The sequence below is a fragment of the Ranitomeya imitator genome, chromosome 2, assembly GCF_032444005.1.
Source record: "Ranitomeya imitator isolate aRanImi1 chromosome 2, aRanImi1.pri, whole genome shotgun sequence".
NCBI classification, from domain to species: Eukaryota; Metazoa; Chordata; class Amphibia; order Anura; family Dendrobatidae; genus Ranitomeya; species Ranitomeya imitator.
In genome coordinates this window covers 632,001,650-632,018,322 of record NC_091283.1, presented here as the reverse complement: position 1 = coordinate 632,018,322, position 16,673 = coordinate 632,001,650, and positions in this window count along the sequence as shown.

Here is a 16,673-nt window from a genome sequence, read left to right as displayed (position 1 = left end):
TCAATTGGTCTTCTGCTGCTGTGGAAGCTTTTCAGGAGTTGAAGCGTCGTTTTTCTTCTGCCCCTGTGCTGTGCCAGCCAGATGTTTCGCTCCCGTTCCAGGTCGAGGTTGATGCTTCTGAGATTGGAGCAGGGGCTGTTTTGTTGCAAAGAAGTTCTGATGGCTCGGTGATGAAACCATGTGCCTTCTTTTCCAGGAAGTTTTCGCCTGCTGAGCGTAATTATGATGTTGGCAATCGAGAGTTGCTGGCCATGAAGTGGGCATTCGAGGAGTGGCGTCATTGGCTTGAAGGAGCTAAGCATCGCGTGGTGGTCTTGACTGATCACAAGAACTTGACTTATCTCGAGTCTGCCAAACGGTTGAATCCTAGACAGGCTCGTTGGTCGCTGTTTTTCTCCCGTTTTGACTTTGTGGTTTCGTACCTTCCGGGCTCTAAGAATGTGAAGGCGGATGCTCTGTCTAGGAGTTTTGTGCCCGACTCTACTCTACGGGTTTGCCTGAGCCGGCGGGTATTCTCAAATAGGGGGTAATTTTGTCTGCCATCTCCCCTGATTTGCGGCGGGTGCTGCAAAAATTTCAGGCTAATAGACCTGACCGTTGCCCAGCGGAGGAACTGTTTGTCCCTGATAAATGGACAAGTAGAGTTATCTCTAAGGTTCATTGTTCGGTGTTGGCTGGTCATCCTGGAATCTTTGGTACCAGAGATTTGGTGGCTAGATCCTTTTGGTGGCCGTCTCTGTCGCGGGATGTGCGTTCATTTGTGCAGTCCTGTGGGATTTGTGCTCGGGCTAAGCCCTGCTGTTCTCGTGCCAGTGGGTTGCTTTTGCCCTTGCCGGTCCCGAAGAGGCCCTCGACACATATCTCTATGGATTTTATTTCGGATCTCCCTGTCTCTCAAAAGATGTCGGTCATCTGGGTGGTTTGTGATCGCTTCTCTAAGATGGTCCATTTGGTACCCTTGTCTAAATTGCCTTCCTCCTCTGATTTGGTGCCATTGTTTTTCCAGCATGTGGTTCGTTTACATAGCATTCCGGAGAACATCGTTTCTGACAGAGGTTCCCAGTTTGTTTCGAGGTTTTGGCGAGCCTTTTGTGCTAGTATGGGCATTGATTTGTCTTTTTCCTCGGCTTTCCATCCTCAGACAAATGGCCAAACTGAACGAACCAATCAGACCTTGGAAACATATTTGAGATGTTTTGTTTCTGCTGATCAGGATGATTGGGTGTCCTTTTTGCCGTTGGCTGAGTTCGCCCTTAATAATCGGGCTAGTTCGGCTACTTTGGTTTCACCTTTCTTTTGTAATTCTGGTTTCCATCCTCGTTTCTCTTCAGGGCAGGTTGAGTCTTCGGACTGTCCTGGTGTGGATACTGTGGTGGATAGGTTGCAGCAGATTTGGACTCATGTAGTGGACAATTTGACATTGTCCCAGGAGAAGGCTCAACGTTTCGCTAACCGCAGGCGCTGTGTGGGTCCCCGACTTCGTGTTGGGGATTTGGTTTGGTTGTCGTCTCGTTATATTCCTATGAAAGTTTCCTCTCCTAAGTTTAAGCCTTGTTTCATTGGTCCGTATAGGATTTCTGAGGTTCTTAATCCTGTGTCTTTTCGTTTGACCCTCCCAGCTTCTTTTTCCATCCATAATGTATTCCATAGGTCATTGTTGTGGAGATACGTGGCACCTGTGGTTCCATCCGTTGATCCTCCTGCCCCGGTTTTGGTTGAGGGGGAGTTGGAGTATATAGTGGAGAAGATTTTGGATTCTCGTTTTTCGAGACGGAAACTCCAGTACCTGGTTAAGTGGAAGGGTTATGGTCAGGAAGATATAAATCCTGGGTCTTTGCCTCTGATGTTCATGCTGCCGATCTGGTTCGTGCCTTTCATTTGGCTCATCCTGGTCGGCCTGGGGGCTCTGGTGAGGGTTCGGTGACCCCTCCTCAAGGGGGGGGTACTGTTGTGAATTCTGTGGTCAGGCTCCCTCCTGTGGTCATGAGTGGTACTTCGGCTGGTTCTGTCCATGAGCTTCCTTTGGTGGATGTGAGTGGGGCTGCGGCTTCTGAGTTTCCTTCCTCAGGTGACGAGGTTAAGTCGTTAGGTGCTGTTCTATTTAACTCCACCTAGTTCTTTGTTCCTGGCCTCCAATGTTCCAGTGTTGGTCTTGCTCTCTCCTGGATCGTTCTTGTGGCCTGTCTGCCCTGCATAAGCTAAGTTCTGCTTGTGTTACTTTTGTTTGCAATTTTTTCTGTCCAGTTTGCTGTATTGGTTTGTTTTGCTTGCTGGAAGCTCTGGGACGCAGAGGGAGCACCTCCGTACCATTAGTCGTGCGGAGGGTCTTTTTGCGCCCTCTGCGTGGTTGTTTGTAGGTTTTTGTGCTGACCGCAAAGCTATCTTTCCTATCCTCAGTCTATTCAGTAAGTCGGGCCTCACTTTGCTAAAATCTATTTCATCTCTGTGTTTGTATTTTCATCTTTACTCACAGTCATTATATGTGGGGGGCTGCCCTTTCCTTTGGGGAATTTCTCTGAGGCAAGGTAGGCTTATTTTTCTATCTTCAGGCTAGCTAGTTTCTCAGGCTGTGCCCGAGGTGCCTAGGTCTGGTCAGGAGTGCTCCACGGCTACCTCTAGTGTGGTGTGATAGGATTAGGGATTGCGGTCAGCAGAGTTCCCACGTCTCAGAGCTCGTCCTATGTTATTAGTAACTATCAGGTCATTTTCAGTACTCTTAACCACCAGGTCCATTGTGGTTCTAAATCACCAGTTCATAACACAAAGGCGGCCGTAACGGACTACGTTACACCGCGTTTATTCCACGGTGTAATGTAGTCCGTCTAACGGAGTGCTTAGACGCAGTGTGAACCAACCCTAACCCTAGTGGGGCGAAGAAAAAATTTTTTCTTTTCTTTATCTTATTATTGTCCCTACCTGTGGGGGTAATAACAGGGGGATTTATTTATAATTTTTTTTTATTTTGATCGCTGTGATAGGTTCTATCACAGCGATCAAAATGTACCTGTAACGAATCTGCCGGCCGGCAGATTCGACGGGTGCACTGCGCATGCGCCCGCCATTTTGGAAGATGGCGGCGCCCATCGAACAGACGGACGGACACCGGGAGGGACACAGGTCGGTAAGTATGAGGGGGGGTGATTGGACAGCAGGGGGGGAGCAGACAGGAGGACCGAGGGGAGCGGAGGACAGCATATGACAGGACGGAGGACCGGAGGGGAGGAGATCGGTGGCAGTGGGGGGGGGGGGGGTTGCAGATCGCTATCTCCAGCAATGGCTGTTGCTATTGCAGCATCGGCCATGGCTGGATTGTAATATTTCACCAATTTTCATTGGTGAAATATTACTATCGCTCTGATTGAAAGTGAAAAAGTGAAACGTCACTTTCAACAGCCAATCAGAGCGATCGTAGCCACAGGGAGGGCGAAGCAACCCCCTTGGGCTAAAGTACCACTCCCCCTGTCCCTGCAGGCCGGGTGAAATTACAGTTAACCCTTTTACCCGGCCTGCAGGAGCGCAATCCGACCATGACGCATATGCTGCGTCACAGGTCGGATTGGCACAGGTTTTCATGACGCATACGGTGCGTCAAAGGTCGGGAAGGGGTTAAGGTGCTATAGTGCTTTTGAGATGTAAAAAATGCTCCTCAGGATTATATATATATGTATGTCCAGATCCCATTAGTATAATAATCATTCACAGTGCATATATACAAGACACAGTATAGTTTGATGATACACAATTTCAGGAACCAGACCCAGTCTTAAATATAACCAGATCCCCTTGATACACCACTCATTGCCAATGCACATAGCCTAAAACCAATCAGCATATCAACTGTTGAAATACCGGACAAATCCCTTGGACACAAAAAAAATGTCTGTCATCTACATACTCATAAGTATATCCCTTGTACACTCGACGCGTTTCCCCTCAATAATTGCATGAGGTTCATCAGAAGCAAAAAACGTTGCTAAAGGGTTACTTAGCTTTTCTCATAGTTGATAGATTCTAACCGATACAAGCCTCAGCATCTCAGGGCGGGTCCCCTGTTGATATGATGCCTCCTCCTCAAGAGGGGACCCACCCTGAGATGCCCAATTTCTGGGGCAGCTGAGAGCTGATGTTTTTAGCCTTGGGGACCAATATACATGACCCCTTCCCAGGCTATTAATATCAGCCCGCAGCAGTCTGCCTAGTCTTTGCTGGTTCGATTTTATAGGGGGACCCCGTGTCAATTTTTTTCTGGGGATCCCCTGTAAACTAGCCAGTAAAGGCTAAGCAAACATTTGTGAACTGATATTAAGAGCCTGGGAACCTTTATGGCCATTGGCTCCCTCCCAGAATATTAACATCAGCCCTCAGCTTTCCCTTTGCTGGTTATGGAAATTAGGCGGGACCCTACAGTTTTTTAAAACCTTTTTTTTATTCATTTCATGCAAATTTCTCGTTTGTGTGTGTGTGTCTTTTAACTCTTTATGTACCATTTTATTAATGAGGGTATCTGGCTGACACATACATATATATTATTTTCACTAACATTTGTTTTGTGTGTGTAAACATTATATTTGAACATTGTATCTAGCTGACACATACATATATGTATATATACAGCTCTGGCAAAAATTAAAGAGACCACTGCAAAATTTTCAGTTTGTCTGATTTTTCTCTTTATAGGTATATTTTTGAGTAAAATGTAAATTGCTCTTTTATTCTATAAACTACTGACGTCTTCGAACTTCCAAGCAGTAAATTTTGTATTTATTTTCAGAAAATGAGAAATGCTCAAAATTAAAAAATGCAGTGCTTGCAGACCTCAAATAATGCTAAGAAAACAAGTTCATGATCATTCAGAAACAACAATAATGATGCTTTAACTCAGGAAGAGTTCAGAAATCAATATTTTGTGGAATAACCATGATTTGTAATCACAGCCTTCATGCGTCTTGGCATGCTTTCCACCAGTCTTTCACACTGCTTTTGGGTCAGCTTATGCCACTACTGGTACAAAAATTTAAGCAGTTGTTTGTTTTTTAATAGCTTGTGACTATCCATCTATCTATTGATTACATTCCGGAGGTTTTCAATGGGGTTCAGGTCTGGAGATTGGGCTGGCCATGACTGGTATTTGATGTGGTGGTCCTTCATCCACACATTGACTGACCTTGCTGTGTGGCACAGCGAATTGTCCTTCTGGAAAAAAAACAGTCCTTTGAGTTGGGAAACATTTCCTGAGGAGAAGGAATCAACTGTTTTTCCAGGATAACCTTGTATGCAGCTTGATTCATGTGTCCTTCACAAAGATTAGCCTACCCAATTCCAGCCTTGCTGAAGCATCCCCAGATCATCACCGATCCTCCATCAAATTTCACAGTGGGTGTAAGACACTGTGGCTTGTACGCCTCTCCGTCTAACCATTAGATTACCAGGTGTTGGGCAAAGCTGAAAATTACAAACTGTTCTTGCCATGCACTTCACCCCAGCTGCCATTTCTTTTGTAGGTCACTTGATGTCAACCTACGGTTGCTGAGTGACATTCGAATAAGATGATTGTCATCCCGGTCAGTGGAGAGTCGTTTTTGCCCTCTGCCGGCCTTGTAGCTTTGTTGTCCCCAATGTCTGCTGCTTGACCTTGTAGTAACGGACTGCCGTCTTAGAAACTTTAAGGATGGAGGCAACATAACGCTCACTGCATCACTCTGATAGTAAAGCCAGAATTGAGCCCTTTAAGACTTTTCTTTTCAACTCCTTTGGCATGGTTAAAAGTTATTTTTTCATTTCTGTTACCTTTGGGATATTACTGTTATGATCCGGTGACCTTGGAGCCGCATGGAACTTTCTCTGAGTTGGTGGAAACTGTACTGACCGCAAATCCTAAACTTAACACCGCAACTAGAAGTAGCCGTGGGGTGTGCCTAACAAATCCTAGACACCTTGACACATCCAGAGGACTAAATACCCCTATAGATGGAAATAGGAATTCTACCTTGCATCGGAGCAGAACCCCAAAAGATAGGCAGCCCCCCACAAATATTGACTGTGAGTAGTAGAGGAAAAGACACACGCAGGCAGGAAACAGGATTTAGCACAAGAGGCCACTCTAGCTAAAATAGGAAAGGATAGGACAGAATACTAAGCGGTCAGTATTAAAACCCTTCCAAAAATATCCACAGCAGAAAATACAAAAAATTCCACCATCTAACTAAAGATGTGGAGCGTATATCTGCAACTCCAGAGAATCCAACAAGACTGAGAAAACACTGACACAATCTAAGCTGGACAAGAGAAAACAAATGAATAGCATAGAATTATTAAGCACACAGCATGTGTGCCACAGAAACAACAACCAGACACTTATCTTTGCTGAATTGGCAGCAAGGCAGGAGGAACCAGACAAAGATCCAAAACCTCCCAGAACCATGGACAACTGGCAAGGACTAATGAATCCTGCACACCTAAATACCCCAGTCAGAACTGCAATCAGCAGATACACCTGGCCAGGACTGCAACTCAGGGACAACTGCATTACCACCTACAACCACTGGAGGGAACCCAAAAGCAGAATTCACAAGATATTACTAGCACTTGTTTTGCCATTTAGCATGTCTTATTGCAAGAGGATGGTGAACACAACAGCAGGTTTTTTTTATACTTTCCCTTGTTAAATAAGATTAGGTTTAGGCGATCACCTAATCAGAAGCACATTAAGTAGAATGAGGTGTCCTCTAGTTGGAATTCAACTCACACTGGAATGGAATGACTGTCAGACATGTAGAGAAGCTGATTTTTATAAAACAGTGCAGTAGTGCAGTGGTCTCAATTTTTGCCAGAGCTGTGTGTGTTTGTGTGTGTGTGTGTATATATATATATATATATATATATATATATATATATATATATATATATATATATATATATATACAGTCATGGCCAAAAGTATTGACACCCCAGCAAATCTGTCAGATAATACTCAGTTTCTTCCTGAAAATGATTGCAAACACAAATTCTTTGTTATTATCTTCATTTAATTTGTCTTAAATGAAAAAACACAAAAAGAATTGTCCTACAGCCAAATTGGATATAATTCCACACCAAACATAAAAAAGGGGGTGGACAAAAGTATTGGCACTGTTCGAAAAATCATGTGATGCTTCTCTAATTTGTGTAATTAACAGCACCTGTAACTTACCTGTGGCACCTAACAGGTGTTGGCAATAACTAAATCACACTTGCAGCCAATTGACATGGATTAAAGTTGACTCAACCTCTGTCCTGTGTCCTTGTGTGTACCACATTGAGCATGGAGAAAAGAAAGAAGACCAAAGAACTGTCTGAGGACTTGACAAACCAAATTGTGAGGAAGCATGAGCAATCTCAAGGCTACAAGTCCATCTCCAAAGACCTGAATGTTCCTGTGTACGCAGTGTCATCAAGAAGTTTAAAGCCCATGGTACTGTGGCTAATCTCCCTAGATGTGGATGGAAAAGAAAAATTGACAAGAGATTTCAACACAAGATTGTGCGGATTGTTATGATACGGTGGTCTAGGAGCAACATGGAACGAGCTCTGAAGGAAGTGGTAACTGTACTGACCGCAGTCCCTAAGCTCAACACAACACTAGAAGTAGCCGTGGGATGCTCCTAACTCTCCCTAGGCACCTCGTCACAGCCTAAGAGCTAACTACCCCTAAAGATAGAAGCAGGAGAACTATCTTGCCTCAGAGAAAATCCCCAAAGGATAGATTAGCCCCCCACAAATAATGACTGTGAGTGGAGAGGGAAAAGACATACACAGAATGAAACCAGGATGAGCACAGGAGGCCAGTCTAGCTAAATAGATAGGACAGGATGGAATACTGTGCGGTCAGTATAAAACACTACAAAAATCCACGCAGAGTTTACAAAAAATCTCCACACCTGACTAAAGGTGTGGAGGGTAAATCTGCTTCCCAGAGCTTCCAGCAAGACAGAATTAATTCATACTGATAAGCTGGACAAACATAGAAAGCACAGAACGGATAAGTCCACAATTTATGGACAGAAAAGAGCAAGCAAAAACTTAGCTTAGCTGAACTGGTCAGGATAACAGGGAAATCCAAAGAGATGTGAATCCAACCAGGAACCATTTACAAGTGGCACTGGCTGAAGGAAAGAGCCAGGCATAAATAGCTGAGCAGAAAAGACGATCAGTGGAAGCAGCTGAAGACAGCTAAATCCAAGGAGCAGCCATACCACTAGAAACCACAAGAGGGAGCCCAAGAGCAGAACTCACAAAAGTGCCACTTACAACCACCGGAGGGAGCCCAAGAGCAGAATTCACAACAGCGGATGTTGGATAAAGAACCTCGACTAACATCCAAACAAGTTCAAGCTGCCCTGCAGTCCGAGGGTACAACAGTGTCAACCCGTACTATCCATCGGCATCTGAATGAAAAGGGACTGTATGGTAGGAGACCCAGGAAGACCCCACTTCTTACCCCGAGACATGAAAAAGCCAGGCTGGAGTTTGACAAAACTTACCTGAAAAAGCCTAAAACGTTTTGGAAGAATGTTCTCTGGTCAGATGAGACAAAAGTAGAGCTTTTTGGGCAAAGGCATCAACATAGAGTTTACAGGAGAAAAAAAAGAGGCATTCAAAGAAAAGAACACGGTTCCTACAGTCAAACATGGTGAAGGTTCCCTGATTTTGGGGTTGCTTTGCTGCCTCTGGCACTGGACTGCTTGACCGTGTGCATGGCATTATGAAGTCTGAAGACTACCAACAAATTTTTCAGCATAATGTAGGGCCCAGTGTGAGAAAGCTGGGTCTCCCTCAGAGGTCATGGGTCTTCCAGCAGGACAATGACCCAAAACACACTTCAAAAAGCACTAGAAAATGGTTTGAGAGAAAGCACTGGAGATTTCTAAGGTGGCCAGCAATGAGTCCAAACCTGAATCCCATAGAACAGGGGTCCCCAACTCCAGTCCTCAAGGCCCACCAACATGTCATGTTTTCAGGATTTCCTTAGTCTTGCCCAGGTAATAATTGCATCACCTGTGCAATGCAAAGGAAATCCTGAAAACATGACCTGTTGGTGGGCCTTGAGGACTGGAGTTGGGGACCCCTGCCATAGAACACCTGTGGAGAGATCTAAAAATGGCAGTTTGGAGAAGGCACCCTTCAAATATCAGGGACCTGGAGCAGTTTGCCAAAGAAGAATGGTCTAAAATTCCAGCAGAGCATTGTAAGAAACTCATTGATGGTTACCGGAAGTGGTTGGTCGCAGTTATTTTCGCTAAAGGTTGTGCAACCAAGTATTAGGCTGAGGGTGCCAATACTTTTGTCTTGCCCATTTTTGGAGTTTTGTGTGAAATGATCAATGTTTTGCTTTTTACTTCATTTTCTTTTGTGTTTTTTCATTTAAGACAAATTAAATGAAGATAATAATACTAAATAATTTGTGTTTGCAATCATTTTCAGGAAGAAAATGAGTATTATCTGACAGAATTGCAGGGGTGTCAATACTTTTGGCCATGACTGTATATATATATATACACACACAAACACACACATACATATATACACACACAGAGCTCTGGCAAAAAAAAAATATATATATATAAGTCAAAATTAGAACAGCATCCAGTATTACAATTGTCGTGCAGAGCTTTCCAAACCAATGTTCAAATGGCTTCCAGTGATAAGAGTAAAAAAGGAAAACCGCACAAAAAAAAGAAAAAAAATGGCTATATATTGAGTAAAAAAGGAAAACCGCATAAAAAAATGGGCTTTAATGCCTGAACGGCGTGGCAACGAAATTGAGAAAGGATACCATTTCCGAAACGTTGCCTTGCCGTTCAGGCATTAAAGCCCATTTTTTTATGCAGTTTTCCTTATTTACTCAATGTATATTATATACTAGATTGTGGCCCGATTCTAACGCATCGGGTATTCTAGAATATGCATGTCCCCTTAGTATATGGACAATGATGATTCCAGAATTCGCGGCAGACTGTGCCCGTCGCTGATTGGTCGAGGCAACCTTTATGACATCATCGTCGCCATGGCAACCATTATGACATCTACGTCGATACTGTGCCCGTCACTGATTGGTCGAGGCGAATTCGCGGCAGACTGTGCCCGTCGCTGATTGGTCGAGGCAACCTTTATGACATCATCGTCGCCATGCTGTGCCCGTTGCTGATTGGTCGAGCGGCCTCGACCAATCAGAGACGCGGGATTTCCAGGACAGACAGAAAAACCCTTAGACAATTATATATATAGATATATATATATATATATATATATATATATATATATACACACATATACACATATACACACACCCACACAACCATACATACACACTGCTCAAAAAAATAAAGGGAACACTAAATTCCCACGTCCTAGATATCACTAAATTAAATATTCCAGTTGTAATTCTTTATTCATTACATAGTGGAATGTGTTGAGAACAATAAAACCTAAAAATGATCTACGTAAATCACAACTAATATCCCACGGAGGTCTGGAGTAGGAATGATGCTCAAAATCAAAGTGGAAAATGAAGTTACAAGCTGATCCAACTTCAGTGAAAATGCCTCAAGACAAGGAAATGATGCTCATATAGGTGTGTGGCCTCCACGTGTGTTGTGAATTCTGTTGTCAAGCTCCCTCCTGTGGTCATGAATGGTACTTCGGCTGGTTCTGTCCATGGGCTTCCTCTGTTGGTTGTGAGTGGGGCTGCGGCTTCTGAGTTTCCTTCCACAGGTGACGAGGTTAATTCGTTAGCTGGCTGCTCTATTTAACTCCACTTAGATCTTTGCTCCATGCCACCTGTCAATGTTCCAGTATTGGTCTAGTTCCTCCTGGATCGTTCTTGTGACCTGTCTTCCCAGCAGAAGCTAAGTTCCTGCTTGTTTTTCATTAGTTTGCTATTTTTCTGTCCAGCTTGCTATTTTGATTTTTGTCTTGCTTGCTGGAAGCTCTGGGACGCAGAGGGAGCGCCTCCGCACCGTGAGTCGGTGCGGAGGGTCTTTTGCGCCCTCTGCGTGGTCTTTTTGTAGTTTTTTGTGCTGACCGCAAAGTTACCTTTCCTATCCTCAGTCTGTTCAGTAAGTCGGGCCTCACTTTGCTAAATCTCTTTCATCTCTGTGTTTGTATTTTCATCTTTACTCACAGTCATTATATGTGGGGGGCTGCCTTTTCCTTTGGGGAATTTCTCTGAGGCAAGGTAGGCTTATTTTTCTATCTTCAGGGCTAGCTAGTCCCTTAGGCTGTGTCGAGTTGCATAGGGAGCGTTAGGAGCAATCCACGGCTATTTCTAGTGTGTGTGATAGGATTAGGGATTGCGGTCAGCAGAGTTCCCACGTCTCAGAGCTCGTCCTATATTATTTGTAACTATCAGGTCATTCCGTGTGCTCTTAACCACCAGGTCCATTATTGTCCTTACCACCAGGTCATAACACACGTGCCTGTATGACCTCCCTACAATGCCTGGGCATGCTTCTGATGAGGCGGCGGATGGTATCCTGAGGGATCTACGCCCAGACCTGGACTAAAGCATCCGCCAACTCCTGGACAGTCTGTGGTGCAAGGTGACATTGGTGGATGGTGTGAGACATGATGTCCCAGATGTGTTCAATCAGATTCAGGTCTGGGAACGAGTGAGCCAGTCCATAGCTTCAATGCCTTCATCTTGCAGGAACTGACACTCCAGCCACATGAGGTTTGGCATTGTCCTGCATTGCGAGGAAGCCAGGGCCAACCGCACCAGCATATGGTCTCACAAGAAGTCTGAGGATCTCATCTCGGTACCTAATGGCAGTCAGGCTACCTTTGACAAGCACATGGAGGGCTGTGCGGCCCTCCAAAGAAATGCCACCTCACACCCGTACTGACCCACTGCCAAATCGGTCATGCTGAAGGATGTTGCAGACAGCAGATCACTCTCCACGGCATCTCCAGACTCGTCTGTCACATGTGCTCAGTGTGAACCTGCTTTCATCTGTGAACAGCATAGGGTGCCAGTGGCGAATTTGCCAATCCAAGTGTTCTGTGGCAAATGCCAAGCATCCTGCACGGTGTTGGGCTGTGAGCACAACCCCCATCTGTGGATGTCTGGCACCCAGACCATCCTCATGGAGTCAGTTTCTGCACACACATGCACATTTGAGGCCTGCTGGAAGTCATTTTGCAGGGCTCTGGCAGTGCGCCTCCTGATCCTCCTTGCACAAAGGTTGAGGTAGAAGGTCCTGCTGCTGGGTTATTGCCCTCCTACGGCCCCCTCCACGTCTCCTGCTGTACTGGACTGTCTACTGGTAACGCCTCCAGCCTCTGAACACTACGCTGACAGACACAGAAAACCTTCTTGACACAGCTCGCATTGATGTGCCATCCTGGATGAGCTGCACAACCTGAGCCACTTGTGTGGGTTGTAGAGCCCGTCTTATGCTACCACGAGTGTGAAAGCGCAACCAACATTCAAAAGTGACCAAATCATCAGCCAGAAAGCATTGGTACTGAGTAGTGTTGAGCGATACCGTCCGATACTTGAAAGTATCGGTATCGGATAGTATCGGCCGATACCCGAAAAATATCGGATATCGCCGATACCGATATCCGATACCAATACAAGTCAATGGGACATCAAGTATCGGAATGTATCCTCATGGATCCCAGGGTCTGAAGGAGAGGAAACTCTCCTTCAGGCCCTGGGATCCATATTAAAGTGTAAAATAAAGAATTAAAATAAAAAATATTGTTATATTCACCTCTCCGGCGGCCCCTGGACATCAGCGGGAGGATCCGGCGTCCGGCACGGCTTCTTTCTTCAAAATGCGCGCCTTCAGGACCTGTGGAATGACGTCCCGGCTTCTGATTGGTCGCGTGCCGCCCATGTGACCGCCACGCGACCAATCAGAAGCCGCGACGTCATTCCTCAGGTCCTAGAAGGCGCTCATTCTAGGACTTTAGCTGAGGAATGACGTCGCGGCTTCTGATTGGTCGCGTGGCGGTCACATGGGCGGCACGCGACCAATCAGAAGCCGGGACGTCATTCCACAGGTCCTGAAGGCGCGCATTTTGAAGAAAGAAGCCGTGCCGGACGCCGGATCCTCCCGCTGATGTCCAGGGGCCGCCGGAGAGGTGAATATAACAATATTTTTTATTTTAATTCTTTATTTTACACTTCCGATACCGATACCCGATATCACAAAAATATCGGATCTCGGTATCGGAATTCCGATACCGCAAGTATCGGCCGATACCCGATACTTGCGGTATCGGAATGCTCAACACTAGTACTGAGATGTGGTCTGTGGTCCCCACCTGCAGAACCACTCCTTTATTGTCTTGATAATTGCCAATAATTTCCATCTGTTGTCTATTCTATTTAAACAACAGCATGTAAAATTGTCAAATAGTGTTGCTTCCTAAGTGGACAGTTTGATTTCACATAAGTTTGATTTACTTGGAGTTATACTCTATTGTTTAAGTGTTCCTTTTTTTTAATAAACAGACACATACATATATACATATACATACATGTACAGACCGTGGGACGTCCCAAAGCAGTCCCTGGGCAGGAACATCAGATCAGACCCTGTGTAACGCTACTTACAAGTGCGCCACCGCAGCCTGCAGAGTCCGCCTGCCCAGACTCACGTCTGCGGAGGTCTGGGAATTATGGTGCTTCAAGAGTGCATGTGGGCTGGATGAACCCGCAAAGTTGACAGACGCGCTTTGCTGACGTCTGGTGTCTAGAACCCAAGGAACCTCGATCGATCGAATGGAGTGAAGATAGGCTGATGTCTAACACGGAAGGACTTCTGGATGTGTAAAGAATCCACCAGACCAACATGGCCAAAGACACAGCTAAGCCCTTCCTGCAAAACGCCAGGAAGCCCAAATGAGGTGTCCATCCTCTCGAAGGACGCAGTCCTCGACACATACTCACTCAGGGCACTCACATTGTCCAGGGAATGGGGCACCCATTCCGTTTGTGGACTGGTGCTGAAAGAGAAGGAAGAACGATACCCTCGTAACAGTGGAAGTAGGATACCCCTTTGGAAACAAGGGACGGGGACAGTCTGAAGACAACCTTGCCTTGATGGAAATAAGGAAAAAAAGATGTGAAGGAACAGAGGGGCCAGCTCCAAAGACTCGTCTGAATTGATCTGGACAACGCGGATGTCCAGGATCACTGGGGCCTTCATGTTTCCTAAAGACCCTTGGAACTAGTGGAAAAGGCGAAAAGGAGCTGGTATCACAGAAGAACCAGAGCATGCACTAAGATGGCTATTGGGTCTCGAATCCGAATCATTAACTCGAGTACATTGGCGTTCAGGCTGGACGCCAACCGTTCTACATCTGGAGAGCTCCAGTGAAGGCAGATATGTTGGGAGACTTCCGGATGAATTTCCCACTTACTTGAGGCGAGACCCTGGCGGCTGAGAAGCTGCAACCCAGAGCTGTACTCCTGGAATGAGTACTGCCGAGATCACCGGATGATAGATCTTGGCCCATCAGAGGGTGAGGTACGTAGGTCAAGGTGTCTGACCATGAGTACCTGCTAGATGATACATGTATTGCACAGCCGTGATAATATCCAAATGAATTTGGATGGGGAGACCTTCCAGAGAGCATTGGGCCTGCTGTAGGCGCAGAGGTACCATTGTGATCCCCAGAAAAAAACTGATCGGGAGACTTGATTCCTGAAATAACCAAAGGCCTTGAGCTGGGACGCTCCGTAGTTTCTAGCAGCCATTGAACCAGAAGAAGGGATCTCCCCCGGATGAGAATAGATATATATACCTCGATGGCCAGATTGTGGGCACTGAGTCTATACCGACTCAGGATCTGGTGGTCTCTGGGATCCGAGAGTTTCTCCAGATAAGGAGCCAGTCTGTAGTCTCTCTGTAGACTCTGGTACACGGTCAGTTTCTGTGAGCTGCTGATCTCGTTCCTCCAGACACTGACGTACTTCTCTTGCCCCTCCTCTACCATCTTCCTGATTGTGGCTTTTGTCAGGTTGTTTTGGTTGAAGGTTCGGTTAGGTTGGGTTTGGGTGAGCTGTTCTAGGGGTCCTGGTTTGTGGGGACCAACTATATGTAGCATGGCTTTATGGGAGCTTGGGTTGCTACTCTGTAGGAGAGCCTGGATGGACAGCACCCTCTTCACTACTGCTAGGTGCAGTGGGAATCTGCCCAGCTAAACGCGGCAGGTATTGTTGGTGGTGCTCCAATGGACCTGGAGGTGTTTACAGAATTCGAGGTGGAATATTTCTGTTGGACTGGAATCCCACTTTGACCAGTCTGGGTATGTGTGAGGGCCCCAGACTTCACTGCCGTACAGGAGGATTGGGGTGATTATGGCATCGAAGATTTTTAGCCAGACCCTCACTGGCAGCTTCAGATTGTAGAGTTTCCTTCGGATGGTATAGAAGGTTTTGCAGGCATTGTCCTTCAGGGTCTCTATGGCTTGTTTGAAGCTCCCTGACTGATGAATTTCCAGGCCCAGGTAGGTATATTTGTCCATTTCTGTAAGAGCACAGTTGTTTAGCACGAATGGATCGGTCTTGGCTTTCTCTTCTGGAACACCATAATGTTGGTTTTCCTTGCACTGATCGGTACTGCTCATGTGGAGCTAAATTTCTCCAGAATTTTCAGGTTTTCTTGGAGACTTTTCTCAGTTGGTGACAGCAGCAGTAGGTCATCTGCATACAGCAAGAATTTCACCTGGGCGTCATGGAGTGTGAGACCAGATGCTGGAGAAGATTCCAGAGCGGTGGCCAACTCATTGATGTAAATGTTGAAGAGCGTTGGGCTTAGGGTGCAGCCCTGTCTGACTCCGTGGCTCTGCTGGAAATCAGCCGTTCTTCTACCATTCACGCTCACGCTGCAGCGGTTCTCGGTGTAGGAGCTTTTGATGACATCGTAGGTCTTTCCTCCTATTCCGCTCTCCAGCAGTTTCAGTAACAGGCCCGGGTGCCACACTGAGTCAAAAGCCTTTCTGAAATCCACAAAACAAGCGTACATCTTCTCGTGCTTTGTGTTGTGGACGTGACTCTGAATGAGGCTGAGCAGGGTGTAGATGTGGTCGGTAGTGCGGTGGTTTGGCATGAATCACGCTTGACTTTTGCTGAGGACGTTATGCTCCGTGAGGAAATTAAGGATCCTTTGGTTCAAGATGCTATTGAAGTTTCCCCAGGTTGCTGCTGACACATATTCCTCTGTAGTTGGCAGGGTCATACCTGTCCCCACTCTTTTGAATGGGTGAGATAAGGCCTTGATTCCAGGTACGAGGGAAGTAGCCAGCACTCAGTACAATATTGATCAGTTTAACCATTGCTGCCTCCGGTGGGCAGTATTTCAGCATTTCTGGTGGGATTACATCCGGCTTTTCTACACCTTATGGAAGAGATTCTCTCTGTAACTTCCTGTAGTGTGATTGGTGTATCCAGTGGGTTTTGGAAATGTTTGACTTTTTCTTCCATAGCTTTTAGTTTTTCCGTTGTTTTTCTGTTCTTGGTTTAGTTCTTCCTTCGGGATGTCTTTGTAGAGGTTTCTGAAGTACTGAAGCCAAATACTGCCATTTTGGATATGGATGATTGTTTTGTTTTTTGTGTCCATGTGGTTCCATAGTTCCCAGAAGGAGTTGTCATGGAGGGCGTCTTGGAGTTGGTTAAGTTTGGT